Below are 16598 nucleotides of genomic sequence, written 5' to 3'. Positions count from 1 at the left end.
GCTAAAGGGAGCATTTTGAAGAGTTCACTGCAGCTCATTATAATAGTTTTTTTTAGATAATGATCTTAGAGTTCTTGTTTTGTCTGTGTTTGTTAGATGTAGATTTTAGTCGTTTTTGTTTGCCTCGCTTCTAGTTGTATTTGTACTTGGGTGCGGTTGTACTCAAGGGCGATGTCGTTGGTGGAGGAGGAGGGTGGTGGGGGGAGTTTGCTGATGGTGTCTGTAGATTTTTCTTTGTGCAGTCTTGTGACTTGGTTGGGTGGCCATCTTGGCGGTTCTGTTTGCTGTACCTTTTAAGCATCCCTTGCATAATGGAAATGGCTGACTTTGGACTGAGGTGGGGGTGGTGGTGGGAGCCCCCAATTCTCTTGGTCACCTGGGCCGTTAGGGGGTTGAGTGGTCCAGTGAAAAGATGGAGGGCATTCACGCACATTAAGAGTTTAAACTCCTGGGGCGACACGGTGGCGCAGTGGTTAGCACTGCTGCATCACCGTGCTGTGGACCCGGGTTTGACCCCGGGGTCACTGTCCGTGTGGAGTTTGCTCATTCTCTCGGTGTCTACTTGCGTCTCACCCTCACAACCAAAAGATGTGCCTGGTAGATGAATTGACCGCGCTAAATTGCCCCTTAATTGGAAAAAAAGAATTGGATACTCTAAATTTATAAAAAAGAAAGAGTTTAAACTCCGATATTGTGTTTTTGCAAGAGACCCATTTGCAGGTCAGGAACAGAACTAGGCTCCGTAAGGATTGGATGGGGCAGGTCTTTCATGTGAGTTTTGATCGTAGGGCCAGAGGTGGGGTGCATCTAATGAATTAAAAGGTTCAGTTCTCTGCCTCTAAGATCTTAGTCGACACCAATGATGGATATGTAATTGTCTGTGGCTGTCTGGTGAGCACCTCGGTTGTTATGGCAAATCTTTACACCCCGAACTGGGACAATACAAATTTTTTTTTTTTTTTTAATAAACATTTTATTGAGGTATTTTTGGTATAGTAACAACAACAAAATAAACAATATACATGAAACCATAAACATAGTGCAAAAGCCATTTACCTCTCGTACAGGTCCCACTCTTCTTGACCCCCTACTCTAATCTAAACTACTCCCCCCACCCCCCTGCCGTCTGCTGATGATTAATTTCCCACAAAGAAGTTGACGAATGGCTGCCACCTCCGGGCGAACCCTAACAGTGACCCTCTCAAGGTGAACTTGATTTTCTCCAGGCCGAGAAAGCTCGCCATGTCAGTTAGCCAGGTCTCCGGCTTCGGGGGCTTTGAGTCCCTCCAAGCTAATAGTATCCGACTCCGGGCTACCAAGGAAGCAAAGGCCAGAACATCTGTCTCTTTCTCCTCCTGGATTCCTGGGTCTTCTGACACCCCGAAAATCGCCATCTCTGGACTCAGCGCCACCCTTGTTTTTAACACCGTGGACATGACGTCCGCAAACCCCAGCCAAAATCCCCTGAGCTTCGGACATGTCCAGAACATGTGGACATGGTTCGCTGGCCATCCCGCACACTTTGCGTACCTGTCCTCCCCCCCCCAAAGAATCTGCTCACCCGGGCCACTGTCATGTGAGCCCGGTGAACAACCTTAAATTGTATCAGGCTGAGCTTGGCAGACGATACAAATTTTATTAATACCTTGCTGCCTCCCTCCCCAATTAGACTCGCACCAGCTTATTTTGGGTGGAGGCCTGAACTGTGTCTTGGACCCTAGATTAGATTTTTCCAAGACAAAATCTCTTGCTCCATTGGGGGTGACCAGGGCTTTGTTGTCTTTAATGACGCAGTTGAAGGGGGGGGGGTAAATCCTTGGTGCCTCTTGCACCCAAGCAAGATAAAGATTTTTCATTTCTTTGGCATGTTCATCAGGTATATTCGCGGATTAATATTTTGTTGTAGATAGGCTCTCTTCAGTGTTGGTAGCTGAGTACTCGGCAATTGTTATTTTGGGCCATGCCATGCGCTTCGTTGATTTGGCGCTAGAGTCTGGCCCCACCCAACGTCCATCAAGGTTAAACCCAATACTTTAAAAAGAAAATTCCAATGAAGGGGCAATTTAGCGTGGCCAATCCACCTACCCTGCATATCTTTTGGGTTGTGGGGGGTAAACCCACGCAGACACGGGGAGAATGTGCAAACTCCACACGGACAGTGACCCAGAGTCTTGATCAAACCCAGGTTCTTGATGCAGTGAGGCAGCAGTGCCAACCACTGCACCAACTTGCCACTCTAGAGGTTAGATATAACACTATTGGCAGATAAGAAATTTTGTGAGTGCATGCCCACTGCCATAGAGGACTATATAAAATTTAACAAGATCGAGTCAATCCCACCTTTCCACACTATGTGAGGCCCTTTGAAACCATATAAACCACAGAAAAGTTACAGTACAGGAGGTCATTCAGCCCACCTTGTCTGTGTCAGCCCAAAGACACCCAGGTGTCTAATGCCACCTCCCCGCACCGGGTCCATAGCCCTGTAGCTTTAGCATTTAAGGTGCAGATCCAGGTACATTTAAAAAGAGTTTAGGGTCTCTGCCTCCACCACCAACTCAGGCAGCGGATCCCAGACTCCCACTGCCCTCTGTGTAAAAATGTTCTTCCTCCTGTCCCCTCTATACCTTCTGCCACTTCTCTTGAATCTATGTCCCCTGGTTCTAGAATTCTCCACCAAGGGAAACAATTTTATCCTGTCCACTCTATCTCTTCCCCTCATAATTTTGTACACATAAAAAAGGTGACACGGGATTCTCCGCCGGCTGCCGGCGGAATCGAGAAGCGCAATTGGGCGGAGAATCGGTTCTGCTGCTGAAATTGTGGCGGGCGCCGGCTTCAGCCAAATCTCAATTCTCCGGTGCCTTGACGGTGGTGTCAATGTGTTCCACTTCACACGTACAGTAAACACCATTGCCAGGCCTGGTATTCTCCCGGGCCTCCGCAATTCTCCACCCCCACTTGAGGGGAATTCTCGAAGGGCGAGGTTCACCTGTACTTTTAGAAACCGAGAAACCGGCTGCTGAGGGGGAGGGAGAGGGTAGGACATGGAGTGACGCATGCGTGGGATACCAGACTGGACACTGGGGGGGGGGGGGGGGGGGGGGGGGGGGGGGACCAGACTTGGGCTGTGTCCAGGCACCAATCCAGTGCCCTGCAAGGCAGCCATCTTGCTGAGCACCCCGCTGTCCACCCACCTTGGCCCCTGGTTACAGCTCCAGGGAGCCGGGTTTGATTCCCGGTTTGGGTCACCGTCTGTGCGGAGTCTGCACGTTCTCCCCGTGTCAGTGTGGCTTTCCTCCGGGTGCTCCGATTTCCTCCCATAAGTCCCGAAAAAAGTGCTGTTAGATGAATTGGACATTCTGAATTTTCCCTCAGTGTACCAGAACAGGCGCTGTAATTTGCCGACTCGGGAGTTTCACAGCAACTTCATTGTACTGTTAATGTAATCCGACTTGTGACACTAATAAAGATTATTATTGTTATTCTGCAGAGTGATACCAGCTGTCATAATATACATCAGTACATTATGGTGCAATCACATACTCACACTGATGGACATGCAGTAGAACCAACCAGCATACATAACACCGCAGCCAATCACCAGGGAGAGCACAAGCACTATGAAAACAGGGGACAGGAGAGTTCCCGCTGATTCGAGCAGCAGCCAGCTCGGAGCACAGAGCTCACAGCCTGTAACACAGACATTCACCATGTGCTGAGTGCCTCACCATAGCTAGTGATAGGAAAGGGTCCACAGTTAAGCTGGTATTGCTTATACCCACATTTACAGTATGTTAGCATAGTTGAACAGTTAATAAAATAGCGTTACACCACTTCCAGCATTGTTGGCTTGTTTGTGAACCAGAACACCCAACACGACATGGTACAAGGAGTGGCCGCAATCTAGCTTGTGAGACCTACCTGCAACTTCGCAGCATTCTGACATCCTACAGCATGGAGAACATCAACCCGCCGCCGCCGCTCCGCATCGCTGGCAATCTCGGGGTAAATTGGAAGCTATTTAAACAGCGCTTCCAGCTCTTCCTCTAGGCCACGGACAGGGAGAATGCATTGGACACCAGGAAGGTAACCCTTCTTCTCTCCACGGCTGGGCAACATGCCATCCACATGTTTAACTCCCTGACATTCGCGGACGACGAGGACAAGACCAAGTACAAGACGGTGCTCCTCAAATTCAACACACACTTCAGTGTTGAAGTCAACGAAAGCTTCGATAGGTACCTGTTCCAGCAGTGCTTGCAGGGTAAGGACGAGCCTTTCCAATCCTACTTAACACTCCGCATCCTCGCGCAATTCTGCGGCTACGGGCCCACCTCCGACTCCATGATACGCGACCAGATTGTTTTGGGGGTCATGTCGGACACCCTGCGTCAGCAGCTCCTTAAAGTTAAGCAGCTAACCCTAGCGACTGCCATCGAGACCTGTGTCCTGCATGTGAATGCCACCAGCCGGTACTCCTACATACAGGCAGCTGAAACGGCGCGGCAAGTGCCCCATGAGGCGGAACAGGTCCAAACGATCGAACACCTCCCGGGCCGCAGCCTGGAGGAGGGCGGCCATTTTGCGCGCTTTCCAAGGCCTCCCGCGCCTGTACGCGCCAAACGAGGGTATGGTGACGTGGAGGAACGCGATGTGCAGGCCCGCACCACGCAAGACCGTACCGCGCATGCGCGGTGGCGCAACGAACGCACTGACGTCACGACGTGCGGCAACTGAGGCTCCGCCCACTTAAAGGGGCAATGCCCTGCAAAATCACGACAATGCCTATGCTGTGGCAGGCTTGGCCACTATGCTGCCTGCTGTCGAGCAGCCCAGCCTGCCAACTCGCAACGATTTAACCAGCCTCGCAGGAATGTTCGGGCAATCCAACCCACCTTCACCGAGTCCGATCCTGACTTCATGCAGACCAGCGACACCGAGGACAGGGAGTCTTTTCGAGTCGCTGTCATAACCAAGGGCAGGCTGTCCCCGAGTCGAACGCACCAGCCGCTGTTGGTACACAGCATTGATCCGGACGACGAGTGGTGTGCCACCTTGATAGTCAATCCGAATTCGTCGCCCACCTCAGAGACTTGGTTTATGAGCCTTACAATGTTGGACTCAATGCTTTGTTCTTTGATCCTGTTTCAGCATTTCACTAGTTTGTTTATAGCATTCGTTATTAGTTTTGTTGTTGGTGTAACACCTTGGGCGCGATAATCCGACCCCCCACGGGGTTGGAGAATCGCCGGGGGCTGGCGTAAATCCCGCCCCCGCCGTGTCCCGAATTCTCCGCCACCAGAGACTCGGCGGGGGCGGGAATCGCGCCGCGCCGGTCGGCGGGCCCACCCCCGGCGATTCTCCGGCCCGTGATGGGCCAAAGTCCTGCCGCTGTCAACCCTCTCCCGCCGGCGTGGATTAAACCACCTTTTGAACGGCGGGACAAGGTGGCGCGGGCGGGCTCCGGGATCCTGGGGGGGGGGGGGGCGATCTGGCCCCGGGGGATGCCCCCACGGTGGCCTGGCCCACGATCGAGGCCCACCGATCCGCGGGCGGGTCTGTGCCGTGATGGCACTCTTTTTCTTCCGCCTTCGCCATGGTCTTCACTATGGCGGAGGTGGAAGAGACCCCCTCCCCTGCGCATGCGCGGGGATGACGTCAGCAGCCTCTGACGCTCCCGCCCATGCGTCGCCCGCCGAAGACCTTTCGATCCCGGCTGGCGTGGCGCCAAAGGCCTTTCCCGCCAGCCGGTGGAGCGGAAAGCACTCTGGCGCGGGCCTAGCCCCTCAAGGTGTGGGCTTGGCACCTAAAGGTGCGGAGACTTCCGCACCTTTGGGGCGGCCCGACGCCGGAGTGGTTCCCGCCACTCCATTATGCCGGAACCCCCCGCCCCGCCAGGTAGGGGAGAATCCCACCCCATGTTTTTCTTTTCTCTGCACCAGGCACCTCCCCATGTATATAGACTAGCCTCATGTACATAGTTATGTAAATACTGCACACACATGGTCAGATACACTCATTACACGTTATTTATTCTCACATAGGCACATGTTCTTTGTCAAAAAGGGGGATGTCATAATATACATCAGTACATTATGGTGCAATCACATACACACACTGATGGACATGCAGTAGGACCAACCAGCATACATAACACCGCAGCCAATCACCAGTGAGAGCACAAGCACTATGAAGACAGGGGTCAGGAGAGTTCCCGCTCATTCTAGCAGCAGCCAGCTCAGGGCACAGAGCTCACAGCCTGCATCACAGACATTCACCATGTGCTGAGTGCCTCACCATAGCTAGTGATAGGAAAGGGTCCACAGTTAAGCTGGTATTGCTTATACCCACGTTTACAGTATGTTAGCATAGTTGAACAGTGAATAAAATAGCGTTACACCACTTCCAGCATTGTTGGCTTGTTTGTGAACCAGAACACCCAACACGACACCAGCCATATGGGTGCTCCGAGGAAACCTTAAAGGGGGTGGTGTAAAATCCTGGACTGGATTTGATAGTAAAAGTGCATCGGAAGCTTTGTTTAAAAGTGTCACTTGAAAGACCTGGTCTGAATTTCGAATTGCAAAGCATACCCCCATACCCCAGCTGCCACTCTCCCACCCCACCACCCCCGCACCCCACCCTCCACCATACCAACCCCCCAACCAGCCGCCACCCATCGTCGGGGCATCACGCGGCCCACACAAGGGCAACACCCACAGTAGCCTCTACGGGGGGGGGGGGGCAGATGGGAGTCAGGGGGCGTACCACTGACAAGGGCAGTGCCAGCTGACGGTACCCCTGGCAGCAGGGATGAGCGCCAGGGCCAGAGGCCCACATGGTGCCAGGCACCAACGGGACCAGGGGTGCAGGGATGGGGGACATTCGGGGGCAGGGTTCGCACTGCCAACTGGGGTCACCGTGTACCCGTTGGACCTGGTTGGACACAGGGGTACGCACCATGCAGGCAATGGATATTGGAATTCAACCAGCAATGGTGGCCTTCCTGCTAGTCGCCGCAGCCCTGGGGTTTGCACTGAGGCTGTACGAGCTGGAGCTGCTCGAGGAGGAGGAGGAAACTGCTGCAGCAGAGCCTGCCCCAGAGGAACAGGAGGCAGCCACTGAGGATGGAGAGCCAACTGCCCAATAGGCCGAGGAGGAGGAAGAGGTGCAAAGGGGGCACTGCATGAGGCCTCGCAAGTACCGGCAGCACCTTGCATTCGAGGACTTGCCAGACCGGGTCCTCAGCGCCGTAGTCCCAGTGCTAACCACTGTGCCACGTGCCACCCTTCATTTTCTTTTCTAATGAGTTAGTCACCGTCAGCTGTTTGAGGGTTTAGGTGAGTTTTTGTGTTAATTAGGTGTGTTTTATGTTTTTATTTTTTTGTTTTTTTCTCTTCTCCTGTTATATCTGTTTGATTGCTTCGGGTTGCGTTGAGCAAATGGAAAATTTTCAATAAACATATTTGGATAAAAAATTAAGTCAGACAGCCTCTTGAGATTTGCCTTTGCATTTTGTTAAGATTACAGTTTTTTAAAAGTAAACGAGTAGGGGCGGCATGTGGCGCAGTGGTTAGCACTGGGACTGCGGAGCTGAGGATCGATGTTCGAAACCCGGGCCCAGGTCACTGTCCGTGTGGAGTTTGCACATTCTCCCCATGTCTGTGTGGGTTTCACCCCCACAGCCTAAAGATGTGCGGGTTAGGTGGATTGATTAGGTAAATTTCCCCTTAATTGGAAAAGAAAAATAATTGGCTACTCTAAATTTATTTTTAAAAAGTAAATGAGTGAATTAAAAAACAAAGTTTCCTAAACTTTGGCTCAACAGAAATTGTACCGCAGATCCATCCTGTCCTCGTGCAGTGCGCTGAGCTGGAACATACAGACAGTTTGGATTAGTGTAGGCAGCAATGCGGTACAATTACTCTGTTTACACCGAGCCTCAGCAAGAGCGGTTCACTGACTGGAACACCAGCATCACATGGCTGCTACTTAATCTGCTCAATGAAAGGGCATGGGGGCTCTCCATTGGTTAACCTTCCCTTCTGAAAGCGGATTAAGTGTGTAACCAAGGCGACGTGATGCAGCTTAGCAATCATCATGCTGCAGCCCGCAGCCCCCTGGGAGCAGCGAATGCAGTGAGAAAGCCAGAGGGACACGGTTGCAGTGTTGATGGTCAGAGCGCAGGACTGGATACAGAGACATACACACTGATTCCCACTACGGTAAGCAGCTCTCAGTGTCTGTCTGCTCCTGGTTGTTGCAGACAGTCCAGCAGGAGAGGTCCAGGCAGCATGGTGAGTGGGGGAGGAAGTGGGATGGAGGAAAGATTGACCAATTTGGATATTGTGAAAACAAAATAACATTTCTTGACTCTGAAAGGAAACTGGCACCTGTTGGATTGTAGGCGAGGTTTTGAGAGCTCACACACGTCTGTCTGTTGTAGCGGAAGGTCAGGCTGTCATTTAACCATTTTTTAATAGAGAGTGTTATGGGCCAGGGTTTAGAGAACTCCAAAGTGTATCATGGAGTTCACCTGACCCACAACTTTTAATAGATTGTGGTGTGGGGAGTACGCGGCCCACTCTACAGGTGTGGTACAGCAGAAATGGAAAAGTATTTTTTAAAGCAAAACAATGTTTATTCAATGAACTCAAGTTAACCTTTTTAAAACATACAGTGAACATCTTAGCAACCATTAATTCAAATACAACCCCCAAAGAATACAACACGAAGTAATCCGTAAGCGGTCCTTTTAACATCCAGAAGACTGTATAAAAAAAAACCTTTGAACAGAAGCACATCAGGTTAAAGTCACTACTGCGAGCAGTTATTAGTGTTAAATCACCAAAGGTTGGATTTATATTCTTTAGATTACAGAGGGAGACTCTAATACACCTTCTGGCTGTGATTGCAGCTATCCAGCTCTGAAAACGAAACTAAAACACATCCTGCAGCAAACAGCCTAAAATGAAAGTAAAAAGCTGACAGACAGCCCAGCTCCACCCACTCTCTGACATCACTGCCGTAATAAACACCCATTTCTTAAAGGTACTCTCGCATGACAAGAGCGAGTTCTCATTAGTTCATTGCAGTGCCTGCCAAATTCATCTTCCAAACCTCTCTTCTAGATATTCTCCACTCCCAATATACAGTCGTGAATCTCACTGGGATGCAGTTTCACACACTGACTCTCACTGGGATACAGTCCCACACACACTGACTCTCACTGGCATACAGTTCCACACACGCTGACACTCACTGGGATACAGTTCCACACACACTAACTCTCACTGGCATACAGTTCCACATACACTGACTCTCACTGAGATACAGTTCCACACACACTGACTCTCTCTGGGATACAGTCCCACACACACTGACTCTCACTGGCATACAGATCCACACACGCTGACACTCACTGGGATACAGTTCCACACACACTGACTCTCACTGGCATACAGTTCCACATACACTGACACTCACTGAGATACAGTTCCACACACGCTGACACTCACTGGGATACAGTCCACACACACTGACTCTCACTGGGATACAGTCCACACACACTGACTCTCACTGTGATACAGTTCCACACACACTGCCTCTCACTGGGATACAGTTCCACATACACTGACTCTCACTGGGATACAGTTCCACATACACTGACACTCACTGAGATACAGTTCCACACACGCTGACACTCACTGGGATACAGTCCACACACACTGACTCTCACTGGGATACAGTCCACACACACTGACTCTCACTGTGATACAGTTCCACACACACTGACTCTCACTGGGATACAGTTCCACATACACTGACTCTCACTGGGATACAGTTCCACATACACTGACTCTCACTGGGATACAGTTCCACACACGCTGACTCTCACTGGGATACAGTCCACACACACTGACTCCAACTGGGATACAGTCCACACACACTGACTCTCACTGGGGTACAGTCCACACACACTGACTCTCACTGGCATACAGTTCCACACACGCTGACTCTCACTGGCATACAGTTCCACACACGCTGACTCTCAGTGGGATACAGTTTCACACACACTGACTCTCACTGAGATACAGTTCCACACACACTGACTCTCACTGGGATACAGTTCCACACACACTGACTCTCACTGGGATACAGTTCCACACACACTGACTCTCACTGGGATACAGTTCCACACACACTGACTCTCACTGGGATACAGTTTCACACACACTGACTCTCACTGAGATACAGTCCACACCCACTGACTCTCACTGAGATACAGTTCCTCACACACTGACTCTCACTGGGATACTGTTCCACACACACTGACTCTCACTGGCATACAGTTCCACACACACTGACTCTCACTGGGATACAGTTCCACACACGCTGACCCTCACTGGGATACAGTTCCACACACACTGACTCTCACTGGGATATAGTTCCACACACACTGACTCTCACTGGGATACAGTTCCACACACGCTGACCCTCACTGGGATACAGTTCCACACACACTGACTCTCACTGGGATACAGTTCCACACACGCTGACCCTCACTGGGATACAGTTCCACACACACTGATTCTCACTGGGATACAGTTCCACACACACTGACTCTCACTGAGATACAGTTCCACACACACTGACTCTCACTGGGATACAGTTCCACACACACTGACTCTCACTGGGATACAGTTCCACACACACTGACTCTCACTGAGATACAGTTGCACACACACTGACTCTCACTGGGATACAGTTCCACACACGCTGACCCTCACTGGGATACAGTTCCACACACACTGACTCTCACTGGGATACAGTTCCACACACACTGACTCTCACTGGCATACAGTTCCACACACGCTGACACTCACTGGGATACAGTTCCACACACACTGACACTCACTGGGATACAGTTCCACACACGCTGACTCTCACTGGGATACTGTTCCACACACACTGACTCTCACTGGCATACAGTTCCACACACGCTGACACTCACTGGGATACAGTTCCACACACGCTGACACTCACTGGGATACAGTTCCACACACACTGACACTCAATGGGATACAGTTCCACACACGCTGACTCTCACTGGGATACAGTTCCACACACACTGACTCTCACTGGCATACAGTTCCACACACGCTGACACTCACTGGGATACAGTTCCACACACACTGACACTCACTGGGATACAGTTCCACACACACTGACTCTCACTGGGATACAGTCCACACACACTGACTCTCACTGGGATACAGTCCACACACACTGACTCTCACTGGGATACAGTTCCACACACACTGACTCTCACTGGGATACAGTTCCACACACACTGACTCTCACTGGGATACAGTCCACACACACTGACTCTCACTGGGATACAGTCCACACACACTGACTCTCACTGGGATACAGTCCACACACGCTGACTCTCACTGGCATACAGTTCCACACACGCTGACATTCACTGGGATACAGTTCCACACACACTGACTCTCACTGGGATACAGTCCACACACACTGACTCTCACTGGGATACAGTCCACACACACTGACTCTCACTGGGATACAGATCCACACACAGTGACTCTCACTGGGATACAGTTCCACACACACTGACACTCACTGAGATACAGTTCCACACACACTGACTCTCACTGGGATACAGTTCCACACACACTGACACTCACTGGGATACAGTTCCACACACACTGACTCTCACTGGGATACAGTCCACACACACTGACTCTCACTGGGATACAGTCCACACACACAGACTCTCACTGGGATACAGTTCCACACACACTTACTCTCACTGGGATACAGTTCCACACACACTGACTCTCACTGGGATACAGTTCCACACACACTGGCACTCACTGGGATACAGTCCACGCACACTGACTCTCACTGGGATACAGTTCCACACACACTGACTCTCACTGGGATACAGTTTCACACACTGACTCTCACTGGGATACAGTTCCACACACACACTGACTCTCACTGGGATACAGTTCCACACACACTGACTCTCACTGGGATACAGTTCCACACACACTGACACTCACTGGGATACAGTCCCACACACACTGACTCTCACTGGGATACAGTTCCACACACACTGACTCGCACTGGGATACAGTTCCACACACACTGACACTCACTGGGATACAGTTCCACACACGCTTACTCTCACTGGGATACAGTTCCACACACACTGACTCTCACTGGGATACAGTTCCACACACACTGACTCTCACTGGGATACAGTTCCACATACACTGACTCTCACTGGGATACAGTCCACACACACTGACTCTCACTGTGATACAGTTCCACACACACTGACTCTCACTGGGATACAGTTCCACATAGACTGACTCTCACTGGGATACAGTTCCACACACACAGACTCTCACTGGGATACAGTTCCACACACACTGACTCTCACTGGGATACTGTTCCACACATACAGACTCTCAATGGGATACGGTCCACACCCACTGACTCTCACTGGGATACAGTTCCACACACACACTGACTCTCACTGGGATACAGTTTCACACACTGACTCTCACTGGGGTACAGTTCCACACACACTGACTCTCACTGGGATACAGTTCCACACACACTGAATCTCACTGGGATACAGTTCCACACACACTGACTCTCACTGGGCTACAGTTCCACACACACTGACTCTCAGAGGGAAACAGTTCCACACACACTGACTCTCACTGGGGTACAGTCCACACACACTGACTCTCACTTGGATACAGTCCACACACACTGACTGTCACTGGGATACAGTTCCACACACACTGACTCTCACTGGGATACAGTCCACACACACTGGCTCTCACTCGGATACAGTTCCACACACACTGACTCTCACTGGGATACAGTCCATACACACTGACTCTTACTGGGATACAGTCCACACACACTTACTCTCACTGGGATACAGTTCCACACACACTGACTCTCACTGGGATACAGTCCACACACACTGACTCTCACTGGGATACAATTCCACACACACTTACTCTCACTGGGATACAGTTCCACACACACAGACTCTCACTGGGATACAGTTCCACACACACTGACTCTCACTGGGATACTGTTCCACACACACAGACTCTCACTGGGATACAGATCCACACACACTGACTCTCACTGGGGTACAGTTCCACACACACTGAATCTCACTGGAATACAGTTCCACACACACTGAGTCTCACTGGGATACAGTTCCACACACACTGACTCTCACTGGGATACAGTCCCACACACACTGACTGTCACTGGGATACACTTCCACACACACTTACTCTCACTGGGATACAGTTCCACACACACTGACACTCACTGAGATACAGTTCCACACACACTGACTCTCACTGGGATACAGTTCCACACACACTGACACTCACTGGGATACAGTTCCACACACACTGACTCTCACTGGGATACTGTCCACACACACTGACTCTCACTGGGATACAGTCCACACACACAGACTCTCACTGGGATACAGTTCCACACACACTTACTCTCACTGGGATACAGTTCCACACACACTGACTCTCACTGGGATACAGTTCCACACACACTGGCACTCACTGGGATACAGTCCACACACACTGACTCTCACTGGGATACAGTTCCACACACACTGACTCTCACTGGGATACAGTTTCACACACTGACTCTCACTGGGATACAGTTCCACACACACACTGACTCTCACTGGGATACAGTTCCACACACACTGACTCTCACTGGGATACAGTTCCACAACACTGACACTCACTGGGATACAGTCCCACACACACTGACTCTCACTGGGATACAGTTCCACACACACTGACTCGCACTGGGATACAGTTCCACACATACTGACACTCACTGGGATACAGTTCCACACACGCTTACTCTCACTGGGATAGAGTTCCACACACACTGACTCTCAGAGGGAAACAGTTCCACACACACACTGACTCTCACTGGGATACTGTTCCACACACACTGACTCTCACTGGGATACAGTGCCACACACACTGACTGTCACTGGGATACAGTCCACACACACTGACTCTCACTGGCATACAGTTCCGCACACACTGGGCTAGGGGTAATACAGGGACCGGTTCCGTCACTCGGCTCAGGGTGAGCCAGGCACCGGCTCCCTCACCGGGGTATGGACAATTTCCACAGGCACCAGCTCCCTCGCTGGGCTGGGGGTGATACAGGCACCAGCTCCCTCGCTGGGCTGGGGGTAATACAGGCACCAGCTCCCTCGCTGGGCTGGGGGTGATACAGGCACCAGCTCCCTCGCTGGGCTGGGGGTGATACAGGCACCAGCTCCCTCGCTGGGCTGGGGGTGATACAGGCACCAGCTCCCTCGCTGGGCTGGGGGTGATACAGGCACCAGCTCCCTCGCTGGGCTGGGGGTGATACAGGCACCAGCTCCCTCGCTGGGCTGGGGGTGATACAGGCACCAGCTCCCTCGCTGGGCTGGGGGTGATACAAGCACCGGATACTCCCTCACTGGGGTGTGTACAATTTCCACAGGCACCGGCTCCCTCTCTGGGCTAGGTGTGATACAGGCCCCGGCTCCCTCACTGGGCTAGGTATGATACAGGCACCGGCTCCCTCTCTGGGCTAGGTGTGATACAGGCACCGGCTCCCTCACTGGGGTATGTCTAATTTCCACAGGCCCCGGCTCCCTCACTGGGTTAGGTGTGATACAGGCACCGGCTCCCTCACTGGGCTAGGTGTGATACAGGCACCGGCTCCCTCACTGGGGTATGTATAATTCCCACAGGCCCCGGCTCCCTCACTGGGGTATGTATAATTTCCACAGGCCCCGGCTCCCACACTGGGCTAGGTGTGATACAGGCCCCGGCTCACTCACTGGGCTAGGTATGATACAGGCACCGACTCCCTCACTGGGGTATGTATAATTGCCACAGGCCCCGGCTCCCTCACTGGAGTATGTATAATTTCCACAGGCCCCGGCTCCCTCACTGGGCTAGGTATGATACAGGCACCGGCTCCCTCACTGGGGTATGTATAATTTCCACAGGCCCCGGCTCCCTCACTGGGGTATGTACAATTTCCACAGGCACCGGCTCCCTCACTGGGATATGTATAATTTCCACAGGCCCCGGCTCCCTCACTGGGGTATGTACAATTTCCACAGGCACCGGCTCCCTCACTGGGATATGTATAATTTCCACAGGCCCCGGCTCCCTCACTGGGGTATGTATAATTTCCACAGGCACCGGCTCCCTCACTGGGCTAGGTGTGATACAGGCACCGGCTCACTCACTGGGGTGTGTACAATTTCTATAGGCACCGGCTCCCTCACTGGGGTATGTACAATTTCTATAGGCACCGGCTCACTCACTGGGGTGTGTACAATTTCTATAGGCACCGGCTCACTCACTGGGGTGTGTACAATTTCTATAGGCACCGGCTCCCTCACTGGGGTGTGTACAATTTCTATAGGCACCGGCTCCCTCACTGGGGGATGTACAATTTCTATAGGCACCGGCTTCCTCACTGGGGTATGTACAATTTCCACAGGCCCCGGCTCTGTCGCTGGGCTAGGTGTGATACAGGCCCCAGCTCCCTCTCTGGGCTAGGTGTGATACAGGCACCGGCTCCTTCACTGGGGTATGTACAATTTCCACAGGCACCGGCTCCCTCACTGGGGTATGTATAATTTCCACAGGCACGGGCTCCCTCTCTGGACTAGGTGTGATACAGGCACCGGCTCCCTCACTGGGGTATGTATAATTTCCACAGGCCCCGGCTCCCTCACTGGGGTATGTATAATTTCCACAGGCCCCGGCTCCCTCACTGGGGTATGTACAATTTCCACAGGCACCGGCTCCCTCACTGGGGTATGTATACTTTCCACAGGCCCGGGCTCCCTCACTGGGGTATGTATAATTTCCACAGGCACGGGCTCCCTCTCTGGGCTAGGTGTGATACAGGCACCGGCTCCCTCACTGTGGTATGTATAATTTCCACAGGCCCCGGCTCCCTCACTGGGCTAGGTGTGATACAGGCACCGGCTCCCTCACTGGGCTAGGTGTGATACAGGCACCGGCTCCCTCACTGGGGTATGTATAATTTCCACAGGCCCCGGCTCCCTCACTGGGGTATGTATAATTTCCACAGGCCCCGGCTCCCTCTCTGGGCTAGGTGTGATACAGGCACCGGCTCCCTCACTGGAGTATGTATAATTTCCACAGGCCCCGGCTCCCTCACTGGGCTAGGTGTGATACAGGCACCGGCTCCCTCACTGGGGTATGTATAATTTCCACAGGCCCCGGCTCCCTCACTGGGGTATGTATAATTTCCACAGGCCCCGGCTCCCTCTCTGGGTTAGGTGTGATACAGGCACCGGCTCCCTCACTGGAGTATGTATAATTTCCACAGGCCCCGGCTCCCTCACTGGGCTAGGTGTGATACAGGCACCGGCTCCCTCACTGGGGTATGTATAATTTCCACAGGCCCCGGCTCCCTCACTGGGCTAGGTGTGATACAGGCACCGG

At 52.1% G+C, this 16598-nt stretch overlaps 1 protein-coding gene across 2 annotated transcripts in view; it reads left to right on the top strand.

Annotated features, from left to right (window-relative positions):
* Positions 1-8131: 8131 nt before the first annotated feature.
* Positions 8132-16598, top strand: part of LOC140384436 (ras association domain-containing protein 8-like) — a 165153-nt gene continuing 156686 nt past the window's right edge. The window contains exon 1 of one of the 2 annotated variants that reach the window (XM_072466138.1): positions 8132-8228. The gene's annotated coding sequence lies outside the window, so the exon portion shown is untranslated. The remainder of the gene's footprint in view (positions 8229-16598) is intronic. The other variant, XM_072466136.1, reaches the window with a different exon arrangement.

Source organism: Scyliorhinus torazame, chromosome 10 (genome assembly GCF_047496885.1).
Source record: "Scyliorhinus torazame isolate Kashiwa2021f chromosome 10, sScyTor2.1, whole genome shotgun sequence".
Taxonomy (NCBI): domain Eukaryota; kingdom Metazoa; phylum Chordata; class Chondrichthyes; order Carcharhiniformes; family Scyliorhinidae; genus Scyliorhinus; species Scyliorhinus torazame.
This window is presented reverse-complemented; position numbering and strand designations above follow the sequence as displayed.